General features: G+C 45.7%; 1 pseudogene; it reads left to right on the plus strand.

The window, feature by feature from the left end:
- The first annotated feature begins 4,222 nt into the window (after nt 1-4,222).
- LOC131905441 (small nucleolar RNA SNORA40) lies at nt 4,223-4,342 on the plus strand (annotated as a pseudogene).
- Nucleotides 4,343-18,844: the final 14,502 nt, after the last annotated feature.

The raw sequence follows: 18,844 nt of genomic DNA on the forward strand, positions 1-18,844 counted from the left end.
CCAGCTTCTCACTCCACTGCAGGCAGTTTTAAGATTAAGAAATTTCAATTATGAGCATGCATGTGTTGGTGTGTGCATGTGGGTGTAGTAGCCTTGGAGGCTGGAGGGGTCAAGTCCCCTGGAACACAAGTTGCAGGTGGTTTTGAGCTCTCCAGTGTGGGTACTGGGAACCAAACTCAGGTTCTTTTAAAGAATAGTATCACTCTTTATATCATGGGATTTCCCCATGATGCTCATGAGGGAACCTGTCCTGTTCACACCTAGACATCTCAGGGAAAGTGACCTCATACTCCTGACCATTGGAGATTTTTAAAGGTACCTTTAGAGGTGGGAGATGGCAGAGCATAGGTATAAAGAAAGTAAATAAAGAGGGGAATGTTGTGGGTGGAAAGGCTTAGGTAAAGAGGGAGGGAAGGGGACTGGGAGATGAAGGTGTGTGATGGGGGAGGATTAACTGGATAAAGGGACCATAAGAAACCATTTGGAAAGCAAGATATGCCCAGCTGTGCAACAGTGGATTAACTGTTTGAACTGATTCAATTCAATCAATTCAAGACCCAGTCCACAGGGGAAGGGACGCCAGTATCTGGCACAAGCTTCACTGACAAGCCAGGTCTGGAGAGGTAGTACACCAATGTGGGGGGTTTCTTTTCCTTCCTTCCTCCTCTTTCCTGCCCTCCTTCCTTCCTGTCTGTCCATCTGTCTGTCTTTCTCTGCCGCTCTCTCCCTCATTTTTCAGACACGGTTTAACTACATATTTCTGGCTGTCCTAGAACTTGATACCTAGACCAGGCTGGCCTCAAACTCACAGAGATCCACCTGCCTCTGCCTCCTGAGTGCTAGTATTAAAGACATTCGCAACCATAGCTGGAGAGAACGTATTTCTTTCTTTTTTTTCTTTCTTTCTTGTGTATTTCTTATCGTTAACTACATTGACATAGCAAACTGCCTCCTAAATTTCTGTGTGTATTCCTGCAGACATAGGCACCTTCCAGCCTCAAGCAGAGATGCTTCTCCTCTCAACAAACAGTGGGAAATGCAGAGATTCACCTGCCCAAGGTGCAGAAAAGTGACAGATGAGGACCCGATCCTAAACAAGTCACCTATATCACACCCAGGGAACACTATTGTTGGGGGGAGGGGAGTGAGACCCAGAATAAACTCACCTACTGTAATCATTAACTTACCTCAACTGTACTTACCTCCACAGGTCCCCACAAGACCAGCCCAATCAGCAATCAGTCAAGGAAGGGAGAGGGCCTTAAGGGGCTCAGCCCTTCACCTCTGAACTATTGGTTATTGGTGGGTTCTGGGAGATGGGGAACCACTGTCTTTGGTTGTGGATACTGCTGAGCCCAATGGGCTCCAGCAGATGCTCTTAACTCACAGCCATGCAGTTGGCCCAGATATTCATGACTGGTCACAAAACAAAACAAGCCGACATGAAGGGTGGACAGGTGTGAAATTCTAAAATTAAAAGTTATAAAAATAAAAATAAGAAAACGTCCACATTGTCATAAGCTACAAAGGTAAGTGGGTGGTGATCACACTGGATGCTGGAAGCAAGAGTTCCACAAAATGCCAGTTTGGGAAACATTACCTGAGATGCTCTCCCGGCTAAACCCAAGCCATACCCAGTGGTCAAGTCTGAGCACTGTGTAATAGGTGACAGAAGCGTTGTGAGACAACAGGCCCTGGGCGGACAGACCCCAAAAAGGAAAGTGGTGGCTGAAGATGTCCCATCACTGATCCTGTCTCCTGCATACCTTTCTCTGTTCAGGGACCCAAGGCCCAAGAGCTGGGGTACATTACACACACACACACACACACACACACACACACACACACACACACACTCAGGTCAGGGACACTTGTGGGTGTGGCTGGTGCTTTTCTGGGTTCTCTGAGGATAGGCAGGGGACCAGCATCAATGAATCCTTATATTGATGGACAATGGATGAGTGGGAGAACAGATGGGTGAGTGATGGAATGGATGGGTGGTTTGGTGGATGGCCGATCACATCTCCATTTACATGAGAAATGACAGTTCAAGCCATGTCCCAAGCTGTTTCCTGATCCACAGAACAGGAGACACAATGGCAGCCGGCCCCAGTGCTAGGCAGGGAATCATCAAGGAATTCAACGAGCGTCTTTGCACACCTCTCTGAAATGAGGCCAGGGTTAAAGATCCATTCTCATCGTACTCCAGGCCCAAGGAGGGTGTCCAGGTGTGGACTTTAAAGTTATCCCCTGTTTGTTTCCATGGGCAGTGGGGAGAGCTTGTGAATGAACACATGCAGGTGCTAGTGAGTACAGTGCTGAGGTGAGCCTGGTCTGACCACTGTGAAGTTAGTGGCATCAAACAATAAGTGTTTCTTCTCACACAGGACTGGAGAACTGAGCCAAAGTGGCTAAAATCAAGGTGTGGCCACACGGGCTTCCTCCATTCCACAGAGGCTGCTGGAGGGACTGGCTTCCATACCCCTCAACTACTCCGGACACCCAGGTCTTCCATCTTTGAAACACCTGTCTAACATTGCTTCTAGCATGACACCCTCTCTCCAACTCTGCCCCGTCTCTCTCTCTCTCTCGCTCTCTCTCTGTGATGGCATTGGGTTGCCTGGTTAATAATCCAGGATGATCACGGTTGTCACCATCCCTGAAGCAGGAGGAAAAGCTCTGGGGGAATTAGGATGTGGTTACCTTAGGGACCTAGTTTCCAGACTAGCTCACAGATGTCTTTTGAGCCCTGTGCTCAGAGCCAGCCCTCAGCCACTCTGAGCTTCCAATAGAGATATTCACATCACGCTGAAGTGGCAACGGTCAGGGCCCCCAAAGCCCTAGTGTCAATATTTACTCACTTCTGAGGCCAAGGGCTGCCTCAAGTGGGCCCTGTATCTTCTCAGTAAGACAAGACATGCCTTTCAGAGGTCAGAGACCACCCTGGCGATAGCCAAGGCCAGGGAGTTTGGCAGATGGAGGTATAGGTAAGACTACCTGCCCTCCCAACCTGCCCGACTCTCAGAGCATTCTTCCTTTGTCTCATCTGAGTCTTCAGTCCTGGCTGTCAGCTGCCCCACCCCTGCACAATCGGTCCCGAGAGCCATCTGAAGCTTCAGTCCTGGCTGTCAGCTGCCCCACCCCTGCACAATGGGTCCTGAGAGCGTGTAGGAGTTAAACAGAAGGCGTGATGGACCTCGTGTTGATGCTGTGCATTTGGCATGAGTGTCAGTATTTACACCTATCAATGGTATAACTGTCACACCAATACCATGAGAAGAGCTCCTACCCCTGTTTACTGATGAGGAAGTGGAGGGATTGATTTATCTAACACATAGCTCATGACTGGGACAATGTCCACCTCACTGCCTGCATCTGTTTTCACAGACAGCTGACCTGGGTCCCCTAAAACACAATCTTGGCCAAACCTTGTGCCTTTCAGTGCATTTGATTGTGTCCTCTAAGGGAGAGGCCTCAGAGAACAGGCACTAGGGCATCACTAGAAGACACCCAGCTTGCTGAAGTTTCTAATGGTCCCTTGAGTGGCAGATCCAAACAGCCACTCCTGCCCCACTACAAGACCTACTCCCACCCATCCCTGAACAATACAAAGTGTATCTTTGGAGACTGGCTTCTGTGCTCTGCATGGGCTATCTTACGATGTAGTAGGCTCAGTGAACTCCATATTACTCAAGAGGCCTGCACTCTGCAGGACAGAAACCTCAGCTTCAAACTGATATCACTGAATGTCAAAGGCTGAGCTTATAAAGTTTGGGTTCTCTAGCCCCACAAGAGGGCCTAGTATACAGCAGGTACTCAACAACCAGCAAGGGATGAATGTTTATGGTGGTTTTGTGGGTGGGTGGATGGATGGATGGACAGGTGGATGGATGGATGGATGGATGGATGGATGGATGGGTGGATGAGTCATAGGTGGATGGATAGATAAATGAATAGATAGTGGATAGATGGATACGAGCATGGGATGGATACGTAGATGGATGGATTGGATACATGGACAGGTAGATGGATAGGTAAATGAAGTTGTAAGTGAAATACTTTTTTTTTTTTTTTTTTTTTTGGCCAGCTCTACAATCCTGTTCTGAATTTAGAAATTCAGGAAGCTCATACACCAAAGGCTTGTTCCCACTCTGATAAAGCTGGCTGGGGGGGGGGGTGTTTTTATCAGCCCCTTGGTAGAATTATAATACATGGTTCAAGTATCACCTGCATTGGTGTTGAACTGGTGGACTTGGAGAGAGGTGGTAAAAATCAGTCCTCTTTTGCAACCCAGAACTTACTGTTTGGTATGAGTTTTGATCCACTTAATAACCATGGTAATCAAGACAGTGCAAAGTAATGATGTGATAAGATTAATCCCAAGAATAAAGACTTGATAATTTTAAAAATATACATGGCTCAAGTACTATGCTATTTGTCTAAATGAATATTTTCTGGAAACTGTTAACTCTTGCACAGTCTAGGTGCCAGCCAGGACTTGGGAGTGAGGCTAGTAGCCCAGAGTTAATCCACACTATAAAGTATCACTGTGGCCAGGGGACGAGGGCAGGACACATCTGTTCTGCAAGACTCTTCAGATGCCCTACAAGCCCTACAGAAACCTGACACCTTGCTGGCACACCAGGAGAAGCCATGGATAGCACTCACCCTGTCCCTGTGAGGAGCTCTTTGGTCGGAGTTCACTAGTAGCTTCTTCTGTGGGAGACATGTCCTCTTACCTGAGAGAGCAGGGCTTGGAAAGTTCAGCCCACCATTCAGAAGTGGGATGTTCCCACCATAACTTTTATCACCTTCTGACATAATTTTCTTTGTAAAATTCCATTAGGTAGCCCACACATAAGTTTGGCTCAAGAATTAAAAAGCACACATAGGGCCAAAGGGAAACAGAATGAGGGGCTGGGGAGCTGACTCAGCAGTCACAAGCACATATTGCACTTGGGAATTTGACTCCCAGCACCCACACCAGGCAGCTCACAATGGTCTGTAACTGCGGCTCCAAAGAGATGCAAGGCTCTGGCCTCCACAGGCACCTACACTCACAAGCACATACCCATACACACATACACACATACACATAATTTAAAACAAAACTTAAAAAAAAAGAAACAGGGGGTTTTATTACAACCGAGGAAAGGAAGGCAGTTGGCACATGAAATTTCTGGTGTCTCTAAACATAACTCAAGCATCAGATATGACAAACTTAAACGGCCATGTCTCCCAAGTGGTTTGCACGCATTGACTCAAAGGAGGCTGGACTGACTCAAATGCGTTTTTCACACACAGTGGCACATTTTCGTATCAAGAGCAGACCCTGTCTGTAGCTCTGTCGTGTTTTGAAACTCACATCTGTCACACAAAGCTTGGGCAATGTTCTTGGAATTACTCTGACCTCAATCTTCCTGTGGTCTACCTCACTATTTTTATCCTAATCTATCATTTTCACATTAATCCAATTAGCGCCCTGTTTACCAATGCCTCATTTTTTAATTTGCAGCTTCATTCTATAAGCTCGGGGACACTTTCACAACCTTGTCTCTCCTCCCTCATTACTGCCGAATAATTAGTCAAGGAGGTGTCCCTGATCAAAAATTAAGGGCCCAGAAGCAAGCTGGAGCATGCCTTATTTCAAAAGAAAGAAGTGATAGGAGGCTGTTGCAATTACAAAGGCTTGTTGATGGTAGCTGACCACGGGGAGACCAAGGATGGTTGGTAGTGGCAGGAAGGAGGGGGGCCTACATTGTCTGATCCAAGTCTTGCAGATCAAAAAAGCGCTGTACCTAACTTACATGGCAATCACTAGCAGTCTCCTTCTCTAGCATGGGAGCTGAGTCTAGTCTGTATTGTGTGGTAACGAGTCCCAGGGACTCCAAAGAATGAGGGCTTGGAAAAAGAGTGGTTTGCTCATGGTCTGGGCAGCACAGATAACAGGAAGCACCCTCTGCCACTGGGGAACTCACCTTCCCTTTGTGGTCCTACAGCATCTAGCAAGGGCTGCTGGGATTTGTGCAGAAGAGAGACCCCTCTCTAGTATAAGCCTGTGCCTCTGCTGCTGGTGAGATGCCCTGAAGATCCTGCATGTCCTCTCCCCAACCCTGGCACCAGGGATGCTCTCCTTGATCCCCACAAGGGCCAGGGATTCCAAGAGGTCAGCTGAGCTGAGAGCTGCCAGGGGTGTTCTCAAGCAGGGCAGCCTCCACCTGGAAGGTGGACATTGCTGGGTGAGCCTGGAGGTCTCAAAATCCAAGTCCCGGGTTTAGCTAAATCCAGAGGAGGGGGCAGCTCAGAAGTCATTTCTAAAGTCCAGGATATGATGGAAGAGTGGAGCTTCCTTACCCTCTATGAAGGAACCACTGAAAGGTGTATACCATGCATATTGCCCACAGAAGGAGGGGCCACGTGCCTAATTAGCACAGCTTCCCCAGACACCCCCTCCCAGGGATGGCAACTTCTCTGAGCAGCAGGTGAGCAATTAAGAGTCCCTGCTATCCCCTGGGAGGGATGTGGCACCTGGCAGGGACATGGGGACAGCCCTTCTTAGATACAGCAACCCTGAGCAGGCTGACAAAGCCTGCCCTTGTGGGTCTCCTGCCCAGATCCTGCCTACTCCAGGCCCTGTCCCTGGTTGGCAAGAAGATAGGGTAATGGGGTGGGTGGTGCCCGAAGAACCTATACTGGAGCTGGTTGCAGAGAGGCTGTGCAAACCCTCCTGGGTACCTGATATCCCTGCATTGCCCCCACCAGGGGTTCTCAGGTGTGGTCCGTGGTGGCTCAGGCAAGATCACAGGAGGGGTGCAGCCTCGGCTTCTCCAGAGGGCCTGGTGTGGAGGCCGGTGGTGACTCATGACTCCCAGGGTGGGACTTGGGACACTCTAGCTCAACACATGACACAGTAGCATTTGAGAAAACAGCAGAAGTAGGAAGACTATGCTCTCTGTCTCTCACCCCTTACCCCTGTAGAAGACCACTGATAAATGAGACTTTGTGAAGTGCAAAAGATTTTATACAGAAAATAAAATGGCTACTTAAGTGAAGAGACGGCACAGGACAGAAGGAAATCTTTGCTGCCTATATATCTGGCAGGGGATTGATATCCAGAATATACAAAGAGGGGCTAGAGAGTGGTTCAGCTGTTAACACTGGCTGCTCTTCTGGGAGCTAGGTTCAACTCATAGTACCCACATGGTAGTTCACAACCATTTATAATTCTTGTTCCAGAGGACCTGACACTCTCTTCTGCTCTCCATGGGCACCAGGCACACATGTGGTGCACAGACATACATGGAGGCAAAATATCCCTACCCATAATATAAGAGAATATACAAAGAACTCAAAATACTAACTACATGGGTTACAGAGATGGTCCAGCAGTCAAAAGGGCTCACTGGTGTTGCATAGGACCTGGGTTCACTTCCTAGAAATTGTATCAGGTGGCTTACAACTGCCCATATCTCCAACTCCAGGGAATTTGACACTTGGTCTGTTTGGGTTCTTGCACACATGTGTTGCACATACATAAAAATACAGCAAATAACAGGTGGTTGTTGTAGAATATTATTTTAAGATGTGTTACATTTGTGTATGCTGTGGAATATTGTTTTAATGATGCAAAGATGTGTTGCATTCTTTTATGTTGCATTTGTTTAACTCTGTGAAGCTGTGTTACTGTGCCTGTCTAAAACACCTGATGGTCTAATAAAGAGATGAACAGCCAATAGCAAGGCAGAAGAAAGGACAGGCAGGGCTGGCAGGCAGAGAGAACAAATAGGAGAAAAAATCTAGGAAAAGATCAAAGAATAAGAAAAGGTGAAGAAGAGGAAGCAAGGGGCCAGCCACCCTGAAACACAGAAACACACAAAATAAGAAGGAAAGAAAAGATATACAGAAATAGAAAAAGGTAAAAGCCCAGAAGCAAAAGGTAAATGGGGATAATTTAAGTTAAGAAAAGCTGGCTAGAAATAAGCCAAGCTAAGGCCAGTCATTTATAAGAAAGAATAAGTCTCTCTGTGTGTATTTATTTGGGAGCTGGGTGGCGGGCCCCCAAAGAGCCAAAGGGTTAAAAAAAAAAAACCCAACCAACAACAGGTGGTGGTGGCACACACCTTTAATCCCAGCGCTAGGGAAGCAGAGGCAGTGGATCTCTGTGAGTTCAAGGCCAGCCTGGTCTACAGACTGAGTTCCAGGACAGCCAGGGCTACATAGGGAAACTGCCTCAAACAAACAAACAAACAAGGCAAATATTAAAAAAACTAAACATACACATAATCATACAACCCAATTTTAAAAAATGGACCAATGAAATGAGCAGACAATCCTCAGAAGGGAAGTACCTATGGTTAATAGTCAGAGAAATGCAAATCAAAACTATACTGAGATTCCATATCACTACCCATTCAAAAACAAAAAACAACCAGTGCTGGTGAGGATGTGGACAGAAGGGAGCCAGAGGGAAGGCAAACCAGTTCAGCAGCTATAGAAGTCAGTAAGGAGGGTCTTTAGAAATACATCTACCATATGACCCATCTGTACCACTCTGGGCATCTACCCCGAAGACTCCAAATCAACACACGGGAGAGATACCTGCTCATCAATGGTCACTGCAGCACTAGTCATGAGAGCTAGCTGCCCAACAACAGAGGAACAGATAAAGAAAATGTAAAAGGCAGTGGTGGTGCACGCCTTTAATCCCAGCACTCGGGAGGCAGAGGCAGGTGGATCTCTATGAGTTCCAGGCCAGCCTGGTCTACAGAGTGAGATCCAGAACAGGCACCAAACTACACAGAGAAACCCTGTCTCGAAAAACCAAAAAAAAAAAAAAAAAAGTGACAAATATACACAATGGATTTTTTTCAGCCATAAACAATGACAAAGTTATATCTTCTTCATAAAAATAGAAGCAACTGGAGATGATCATACTAATATTCACATAGTGAATTAAGCCAGTCTCAGCAAGACAAACATCATGTGTTTTCTCTCATATGTGGTAACTAGACTTTTACATACATACACAAAATCACACAGGTACACGTGACAAGAAAGTAGAAATAAGTCGTCTAAAGGAATAACGCGGACTAATAAGGGGAGAGGAGAGGGAAAGAAGCGTGGGGTACACTCACTGTACAATACATGCCTGTACAAAAATGTCCTTATGTAACACAGTACCACATACAATGAATACATACAACGAAACCTCTAATAGAGAATTCTCAGCCTGACCCTGAATAGTATGAGACCTTCTGTGCCCTGTTGTGCAGGACAGGAATCCACAGGGACGTAGAGCCCTCACTATGGGATTGGCTTATTCCTATTCTACCCCTTGTCCTCTAGTCACAGTTCAGCTGGGCAGCTTCCTCTAACACACACACACACACACACACACACACACACACACACACTGCACATACATACATGTAAGCAAACACTCATACCCATACAATTAAAAAAATCTTACTTAAAAATTAAAACCTAGCATCAGATCAATTGTGAACTTTCCTGTTGAGACTCTTCTTTCTCATTATTCTTATACAGTCCCTGCCAGGCAAGTGCTGTGCCACAGAAGTACATCCCAAACCCTTTTTACCTTCTGTTTTGAAACAGGGTCTCACTAAGTCAGCCAGGATGGGTTTGAACTCACTTTGTTGCCCATGGTGGCTTTAAGCTTTCAGTCCTCCTGCCTCAGCCTCCCCAGTGGTTGGGATCACAGCCCAGGCCTGAATTCATCTGTCTTCATGTCAGCGGCCTCATCACCTTAGGATGAGCTCCCTCCTCCTCTTAGTTGCTGTAGTTTGGACCTCCCAGCCCTCTGCCTCTGCATCTCTAAACAGAGGACATGAAGCCTACTGCTGCCAAGAGGACAAAGCTGTGACCTTTGTGAGCAGTTATAGTGGAGAAAGCATCATGCAAATGCTCTAGCTATGGTTGCTATTCATCCTTGTACCCAAAGCACACTGGGAAGACAGAGGTAGAAGAGGGGGTTTTGCTGAGAACCCACAAAAGGTCCTAAAACACCAGGTGTCACCACCCCAGGGCCCCTCCCATCCTTCAGTCTGTTGAAGCGTGCCCTGGGCCAGTGCCAATCACCTCCATCATACACTTGATCTTTGAGTAAACTGAGTCCAGCCTCACAACCCCATTGCCTCAACCACAGTTCTACGATCTATATTAGATTCAGGACATACAACCCCTAAACACAGCTGCAGAACACTAGGACCTGTGATTCCAGAGCATACCTGTTGGGCACCCTTAGTGTGTCCAGGTAGTGGCCTTGAGACTACAGAGCCACAGTGGCACCGAGAAGCTGCTCTGTGTGAGGGCAGATGGCACAGCTCTGAAGGACACATACATTAGGAAAGGAGTCCCAGCTGAGAAAGAGAGGTTCTGGACAATCGTCAAACCAAAGTCATGTCTGGGGCTGGGGACACATCTGGGGCCGGCTCACTGAAGCACTTGCCGTAAGCATGAGGACCTGATTATGATCCCCAGAACTCATGTTTAAAAAGTGGGGTGTGAGGGGTCATTGAGATTGCTCAGCAGGTTAAGGCATTTGCAGTTAAGCGTGAAATTTGAGTTTGAAACCCAGACTCCATACGATAGAAGGAGAGACCCAACTCCCCCAAATTGTCCTCTGACGACGATGACATGTACGTTCCCACAGGTGTTTCATCATCATCATCATCATCATCGCACTAAAATTTGAGAAGAGAGCACTGGTGTCTTTAAAAAACAAAACCCAGCATGATTATAAGTACTTGTCACCCAGTGCCAGGAAGATGGAGATGGGGAGATCCCTGAGGCCCCATGGAGAGATTCAGGTACAACTGAGGGTTCTATCTCAAATAAAATGGTGAATGTCACCTAAGAAACACACCCAGAGTTGACTTCTGGCCCCCATACTCCTGTGTGTGCATACACACACACACACACACACACACACACACGCCATGTTGTATTTGCATAGTCCTCACCCACTCCCCCTCACATTCCCACACAGGCCCCTTTCCTACCTGGGGCCCAACCTTTACCTGTGGAACACCTGTGCATATGGATAGGCACAACTAAGACTGTTTTCTCCCATTCCCTATCTGGTGTAATCCTTTTTTCCTCTATGCTTTAGTGACTGGGAAAGGACCTCAGTGGCTGGGACCCGCTTTCTCTGGAACTATCACAGCAGCTGTGGGGTTTGGAACACTAACAGGAAGCCAGCCAGAGGCAAAAGGTCCAACTGAGGCACACTCCCCACCCTAGGTCTGGTGTAAATGAGAACAGAAAAGGTCTTTGCCTTTTAAGATTCTCTTCAGCAGAGGGAAGCCTGTGGAAAATAGTTCTCATACAGAGACTCTACTGGCCTTCTAGGGGAGCAGGAGATGGAGCCCAGGGCCTCCAGTCACACCAGACAAGTATCTAACACTGAGCTTTGGGATCTGTTGGATCTATTTGTATGAGAATGCTTGTTTCTCTCCCCCGCCCCCCACACACCGTTCTTCATGTCAATGTGGAGAGAGCAGCATCTTAGGCAGGATACAGACCCCAGCCCTGAAAGGCTGTTGTCCACTGCTTCTTAAGTTAGTGACTTAAGGGTCCTGGCCAGACTGGTGTCTGCATAGACCAGCTTTATTATGGGTCAAACCAGATGAGACCCTCCCCTTAGTTTGTCCTGAGTCCTGAGAACCTGGCTCTGTGACTGGGAGCCACTCTGCTCCCTCTCTCAGCTGGGGGCTCAGCTCTGGCCTGCACCAGGCAGAGCTCAATGGCTCAACCATGGCCTCAGCGCTCAGTAGATCCTATATAAAGGAGAGGCCCAGGTCTGTGAGGGGCCTCTTTGCCTCCGTCATCCTCGGTGTGTGGTCAGTGCTGGTAGGGTACCGTCCCACAGCAACTGTCCTACATCCATCACTGAACAGCAAATGAAGACTGAGCCCACATTCCTCTTGAGACTAGAGAGTTTGTATACATGGTCACAACCCACCTGTCTAAAATTGAACTTGAAGGATCACAGGGGCTGCAGGATTAAAAAACCCTGTTTGAACACGACTCTTTTTATATTCATGGTTGTCATAAAAGTCTTACTAAAAATCTTGAGTTACCAACACCAGGAAATGTGTGTGTGTGTGTGTGTGTGTGTGTGTGTGTGTGTGTATGTGTGTGTGTAAGAGAGAGAAAAAGGAAGAGAGGGATGGAAGGAAGAGTGGAGGGAGGGAGGGAGAAAGGAAGGAAGGAAGGGAAGGAGGGGGGAGGGGGAGAGACTCAGTACTTCCAGGAACACTTACTATTTGACTGGCTGAAACCTGATAATAAACTTGTAAGTTTTTTTTTTTCTTTCTCAGAACCCTGTTATCAGAAGTTGGCCTCACAGAAGCCTGGGACTCAGAGGCTGGCAGAACTGTCTCCTGTGAGAGGAAGCAAGCATCTGGGGCTGTGCAGAAAAGCTTCTTAAAATTTCAAATTGAGGCATGGATCACTCCAGAAGCCAAGGCAGGAAACTTATGACCACCAGGCTAGCATGGGCTGCATATACAGACTTTGTCCCCAAACAAAGAACAGGAAACAGCCCCAAAGCTCACTGTTCATCTTAGAATGCTTGAGGACTGGAAAAGAGGACACTTGAGAGAGCTAGAAATGCTCAGGAAAAAGGAGGTAAATAGGACTCTCCTGAGAGACTCACAATAGTCAAATGTGCCCCCCAAGACCCCTGAGGGAAACTTGCATTCTTTCTTTGTACTTCTGAGAAGTGAACTTCCTTCACTCCTTCATCTGAAGACCATCCCTTGGAAGTACAAACTTCAGAGATGATTTTTCTCAGAAGAAAAAAAAAACTGTTGAAAAGCTGACAAAGGGGATGGAGAGATGGCTGGTGAGCAGGAGTGCCTGCTACCCACAACCACTTGTAACTACAACTCCAGCTTCAGGTGGTCCAGCGCCCTCTCTGGTCTCTTTGAGAAACTGCACTCACATGCACATGCTCACATACAGACACATAATTAAAAAATAAGATAAATTTAATTGGCAAACAATATAGTGGTGTATGTCTATAAGCCCAGCACTTGGGAATATGGAAAGGCAGAGGCACAGGAGTCCCAAACCAGCCTGGGCTACACAATGAGACTCTATTTCAAAGACAAAAACAACAATAACAGCAAAATTTGACAAATAAGAAATCTTAATTTTTCCTTACCCACAGTCTGAATAGAAAGTATCTAATGTGCTATTAATCTTAATTTATTCCATCTACTCAAGACATAATCTGGGTCTGGGTGTAACTACCAGGTCTCAAACCTCGGCAGGGGACCAACAAGATGGCTTAGCAGGTAAAGGTGCTTGCCACCAAGCCTGGCAACCTGAGTTTGATTCCCAGGACCCACAGGTTAGAAAGAGAGACCCAACTCCTGCAAGTGGAACACAAAACAAATAAGTAAAAGTGTAACAATTAAAAAAAACCCCACAACTCAGCATGGAAGGTACGGCCTTTTTCATTTCGCAGGCTATGCATATGTGAGTATTACATATATGTGACATTTTTCTAGCTGCAGATAGTGTTGCCAAATGTATTTCTGGGAGAAGTCTGTTTAATTGCTTAAAGAGAAATATACCCTTATATAAATTAAGTATTCCTAAAGCTCTAAAAAAAATAGAAACTTAACTCAAAAGCTTTTCCTGTTCACATGAACTGCAACAATCTTTGGTAAATAAATCTAATTCAAGTTTGCAGGTTTAATTTAAATACACAGATCTTCCAGGCTGTCCATACCAAAAACGAGGCAGATACACAACTGCCGTTCTTCCTGAGATCACATTTGCTCTTAGCCCTGGACAGTTAACCTTGCAGTAACTCAGGAACTAACTGGCATGTGGCAGTGCCTGTAACTCCAGCTCCAGGGGATCTGTGATACCCCCTATGGCTTGTAGGTACCTCCACTCACATGCACATACCCACATGTAGACACACACATACCCATAAATAAAAAAAAATAAACTTTTAAAATGAAGTTAACATTTTTAAAGACAGGAAACACCTACAAAATTTCTCCTGGAGTTTTTATAATTCAAGCACAGCTGTTAGAAACAACAAAAGTAAATGGATCTCAGAAAAATAAAACTATAAGCAAAGTCTTCCACAATAATTAGGAATCATAATATGTCTGCTTTAAAAACAGCTGCCCAAGTCTTTTAAAATGTTTTTAGTTACTTTTTAAAATCATTTTATGTGTATGAGTGTTTTGCTTGCATGTGCGTGTGTGCACCATGTGTGTTCCTGGTATCTGAGGAGGTCAGAAAAGGGTGTCAGATCCCCGGGATAGAAGTTATGGATGGTGGTGATCCACCATATCAGTGTGAAGAATCAAACCCAGGTCCTCTGAAAGAGCAGCCAGTAAAAGCGTCCTGTGCCTGCTGTGGAACAAGCCTTTTGTACACTGTAAAGATCTGTCATTAAAATCAGTTTAATAAAAAGCTGACTGGCTGGTAGCCAGACAGGAAGTATAGGCGGGACAACCAAACTAAGGATGTTGGAATGAAGAAAGGAGGAGTCTTGGGGGATGGCAGCAGATGCAGAGGAAGCAGGACATGTAGAAAATGAGGTAACAAGCCATGAGCCATATGGCAGAGGGTAAATAAGAAATATAGGTTAATTTAAATGTAAGAGTTAGCTAGTAACAAGCCTGAGCTATTGGCCAAGCATTTACAATTAATATTAAGTCTCCATGCTCATTATCTAGGAACTAGTGAGCTGGAAAGAAAAGTCTGTCTACAAGTGCCACTCCAGAAAAATGCACAAGGTGCCTTGAAGAAATGCCTACACGGGTATTCCCACAATAGAACACAGGTGTGAAGCTCACTGTTGTTTATCTCTTTGATTTCTTCTGGAAATTGGAATTATTGAGAGTTAAAATTCTTCAGTCTGTGTGTTTAAGACCAGTGGAAACTGTATGAGAAAAGGCAGGGACATCTTGTGGTGAAGAAAGTCAGAGGCGATGCTTTAAGGTTCAAGAGAAAGAACCCATTTAGTTTGAAGGTTAATTCAAAAAACAGCACAGAAGAAAGTAAAAAGGCCTGGGATGGGGGAAGGAGGAAGGGCAGGGAGGCAGGCTGGGGAGGAGAAAAACAAAACCTGAACTGATGTAGAGCGTAGGAAAGAGATAACAGAGACAAAGAATCTTGGTGTTCAAATTAGCTACCGACTCGGTTAGGGTTTCTATGGCTGTGCTAAAACACCATGACCAAAAGCAACTTGGGAAGGAAAGGATTTGTTTCATGTTACAGCTTGTGGTCCACCATCTGGGGAAGTCAGGGCAGGAACTCAAGGCAGGAACTGAGGCAGGAACTGAGACTGATGCCATGGAGGAAGTTGCTTATTGGCTTGCTCCCCCTGGCTCACTTGTCTGCTTTCCAGGACCACCCGCCCACAAGTGGCACTGCCCCCAGTGAGCTGGCCCCTTCTGCATCAATCACTAATCAAGAAAATGCCCCACAGGCCAATCTGTTGGAGGCATTTCTGTAGTTTAGGTCCCCTCTTCCCAAATGACTAGCCTGTGTCAAGTTGACATAAAAACTTGCCAGCACTTACATTTTTTTCTTGTTTTTGAAACAGCATCTCACTATGTGTCCCAGACTGGCCTCAAGTTCCCGATCTTTCTCTCCCTGTCTCTGTCTCCCTCTTACTTTAGCCTCCTGAGTGACGGGATCACAGGAGTGCCCTGCATCTCTGGGCTCAAGAGGTCTAAAATTGGATGCATTGTAGGGATTTTGTCCTTGTTATTGTTGTTTGGTTTGTTTCTGATAGTCTCAATATGTGTCCCTGGCTGACCTGAAACTTTCTATGTATAGACCAAGCCAGCCTCAAGCTCACAAGAGATTCCCCTGCCTCTGCATTCTGATTGCTGGGACATCTAGCTGATAACTTTCTTTAAAAAAAAAAAAGTTTTAAAGTTTAATTTTATTACTTTATTTTATTTTATGCTTTTGGTTTTTTCAAGACAGGGATTCTCTGTGTAGTTTTGGTGCCTGTCCTGGAGCTCGCTCTGTAGACCAGGCTGGCTTCGAACTCACAGAGATCCACCTGCCTCCACTTCCCGAGTGCTGGGATTAAAAGTATGTGCCACCACCGCTTGGCCAATTTTATTGTTTTTGTGTGTGTGTTTACACGTGTGTGTGTGTGTACCTACAGAGGCCAGAGGAGCATGTTGGACCCCCTGGAGCTGGAGTGACAGGCAGCTGTGAACCACTGACACAGGTGCTGAGAACCCAACTCTAGAAAAGCAGCAAGTGCTCTTCACCATTGAGTCTTCTTTCCAGCTCTACTTCAAGAACTCTCCAGAACTAAATTCTCTATCAACTTTCTTAACTTCTGATTTCTGTTGAAGTTTTGCAGATGGGCACAACAAAACTCTCCCTGAGTTCTCACCCCAGAGGCTGAGAAGCAACCCCCGAAAGGTTTCAAAAACCATGTTCTTTTCCCCTTATAATGAAAAAAACAAAAACAAGAATGAATTCTGCCACATTTGCACAGAACTCAATGCCAAATGAATGACACTTGGCCTTTGTTGGCAGACATTTGCATAAATATTTAATTAATTATATGAAACCTCAAGAAATCTGACTTCTTCTCTATAAGCCATAGTTCTAATTTTTCTTTCCCTTTCCTCCCTCCCTCCCTCCCTCCCTCCCTCCCTCCCTCCCTCCCTCCCTTCCTTTCTCCTCTTCTTCCTCCTCCTCCTCTTTTTCTTTTTGTTTGTTTTTGAGACAGGGTTTCTCTTTGTAGCCCTGGCTGTCCTGGAACTTACTCTGTAGATCAGGGTGGCCTTGAACTCACAGAGATCCGCCTGCCTCTGTCTCCCTAGTGCTGGGATTAAAGGTGTTTGTCACCAACACCCAGCTCTTTTCTTTAAAAAAAAAAACTGTTTTATTTTATTTTGTGTGTATAAATGCTTTGCCTGCATGTAGTACAGAGATGCTCGTTTCCATAGAGGTGGAGTTATTTGTATAAATAAAAAAACAAAAACTGGCTTTGAGTCTGTGAGATGGCTCAGTGAGTAAGGTCGCTTACCACCAAGAGTGACTACCTGAGTTCCATTCCTGGAATACATGTGGTGGAAGGACAGAACATTGTCCTCTGACCATATATGCACTGTGGCAGGCAGAGAGAGAGAGAGAGAGAGAGAGAGAGAGAGAGAGAGAGAGAGAGAGAGAGAGAGAGAGAGAGAGAGAGAGAGCTGGGCTACCAAGTGAGTTCCAGGAAAGGCGCAAAGCTACACAGAGAAACCCTGTCTCGAAAAACCAAAGAGAGAGAGAGAGAGAGAGAGAGAGAGAGAGAGAGAGAGAGAGAGAGAGAGAGAGAGAGAGAGAAATGTTAAAGATGTACCTGACTTACAAGGGCTCTCATGACAAGGACTGTTACTCCCTGGAGGGACCATCATCCTTAAGGATATTGGGGGATCCCTGGGAGAAATTCTGCAGCTGGATTCTGAGGGTGGGACCCTGACTTGACTGGGCCATCAGCACAGGCTTCTGAGGTCTGCTCTGGGACTTTGATTTACATAGCCACTTACCTTTGGTAGAAATGGGGTAACTGGGGAGATGGCTCAGGCAGAAAGGTGTGAGGACCTGAGTTCAGATGCCCAGAACCCACATAAAACACATTTAAAAAGTGAGAGAGAAAGAAAGAAAGAAAGAAAGAAAGAAAGAAAGAAAGAAAGAAAGAAAGAAAGAAAGAAAAGCAACATCAACAACAAAAAATCCATGTTAAACAACAACAAAAAGAGGCATGGCAGCAAATGCCTACAATCCTAGCACTGGGGGCAGAGACAGCAGCAAAAATATCAGTAATTGAAACAGATGAGAAAAATTCCACAGACTAAAAACTGTGGTTTGTTTATACATTCATAACTGGAAGATGAGACAATTCACTTAGGTATTGATGCAAATAAAGATGTTTTGTTTTTTCATACATGAGTTCACATGACTTAATTTTAGTCACCTAGCCTCAAAGAGTCCTTTCAACAGATGGCAGTGACTCTGTCTTACATTTACTAGGCTGCTTAGCCCACACCAGCTACAGTGGAGAAAACCACCCAGAAGCCCCTGTCCTGGACTCTTGGTCAGATCTAGGATCTCAGCTCCTGCAGTGTGAAGACATGTAACTCCAGGACCCTTGAATCCCATGCTAAAGCCTTCTTTGCCTCCACTGTAAATGGGCATAATTACAGTACCTATGACAAGGGGATGTTGGAGAATTACAGGGGAAAAAAAAACCCTAATTTATTTAGCCTAATACCAAAGCACAGCCATTACTAGGCGCCAATTCCCGCAGATACTTCATAAGCAGTAGTTTTGCTAAAAAATTCTTTCTTCTTTGGTCCTCCCTGTGGAGCACCAAGTTCAGAAAAAGCAAACTCTTTTAAAGAGAAAGTATCTGCAAAGGCAGACAGACCACACGGTTGCTCTGCAGGGTGGGAGGCAGAGAGAGGACGATGCCTGGATCCCAGCTGTCTGTAGCTGGACTAAAGGACAAAATGTATCTGTTAAACTCCTTGCTGCATATTCAAACAGAAACAACATGGAGTGATCTGGGTTTTAGGAGTTTCTGTCACAGAATTACTCATCACCGTTTCTTCTCTGATATTGAAGTAGAATTTGGTATCAATAACATTTCAAAATAGCAGCTCAATCTTTGATGAACTGGAAAGTAAAGGCTGCCTCAAACGCTGGCTTGTTAGAAGGAACACACAAGAGTGTTTTGAGGATTTTTTTTCTTTTTTTTCTTTTTTTATTAACACCATTCACCATGTACACAGTCATTTGTGTTTGCTTCTGGGCAGTAAATTTGGTGACAGAA

Source organism: Peromyscus eremicus, chromosome 2 (assembly GCF_949786415.1).
Source record: "Peromyscus eremicus chromosome 2, PerEre_H2_v1, whole genome shotgun sequence".
NCBI classification, from domain to species: domain Eukaryota; kingdom Metazoa; phylum Chordata; class Mammalia; order Rodentia; family Cricetidae; genus Peromyscus; species Peromyscus eremicus.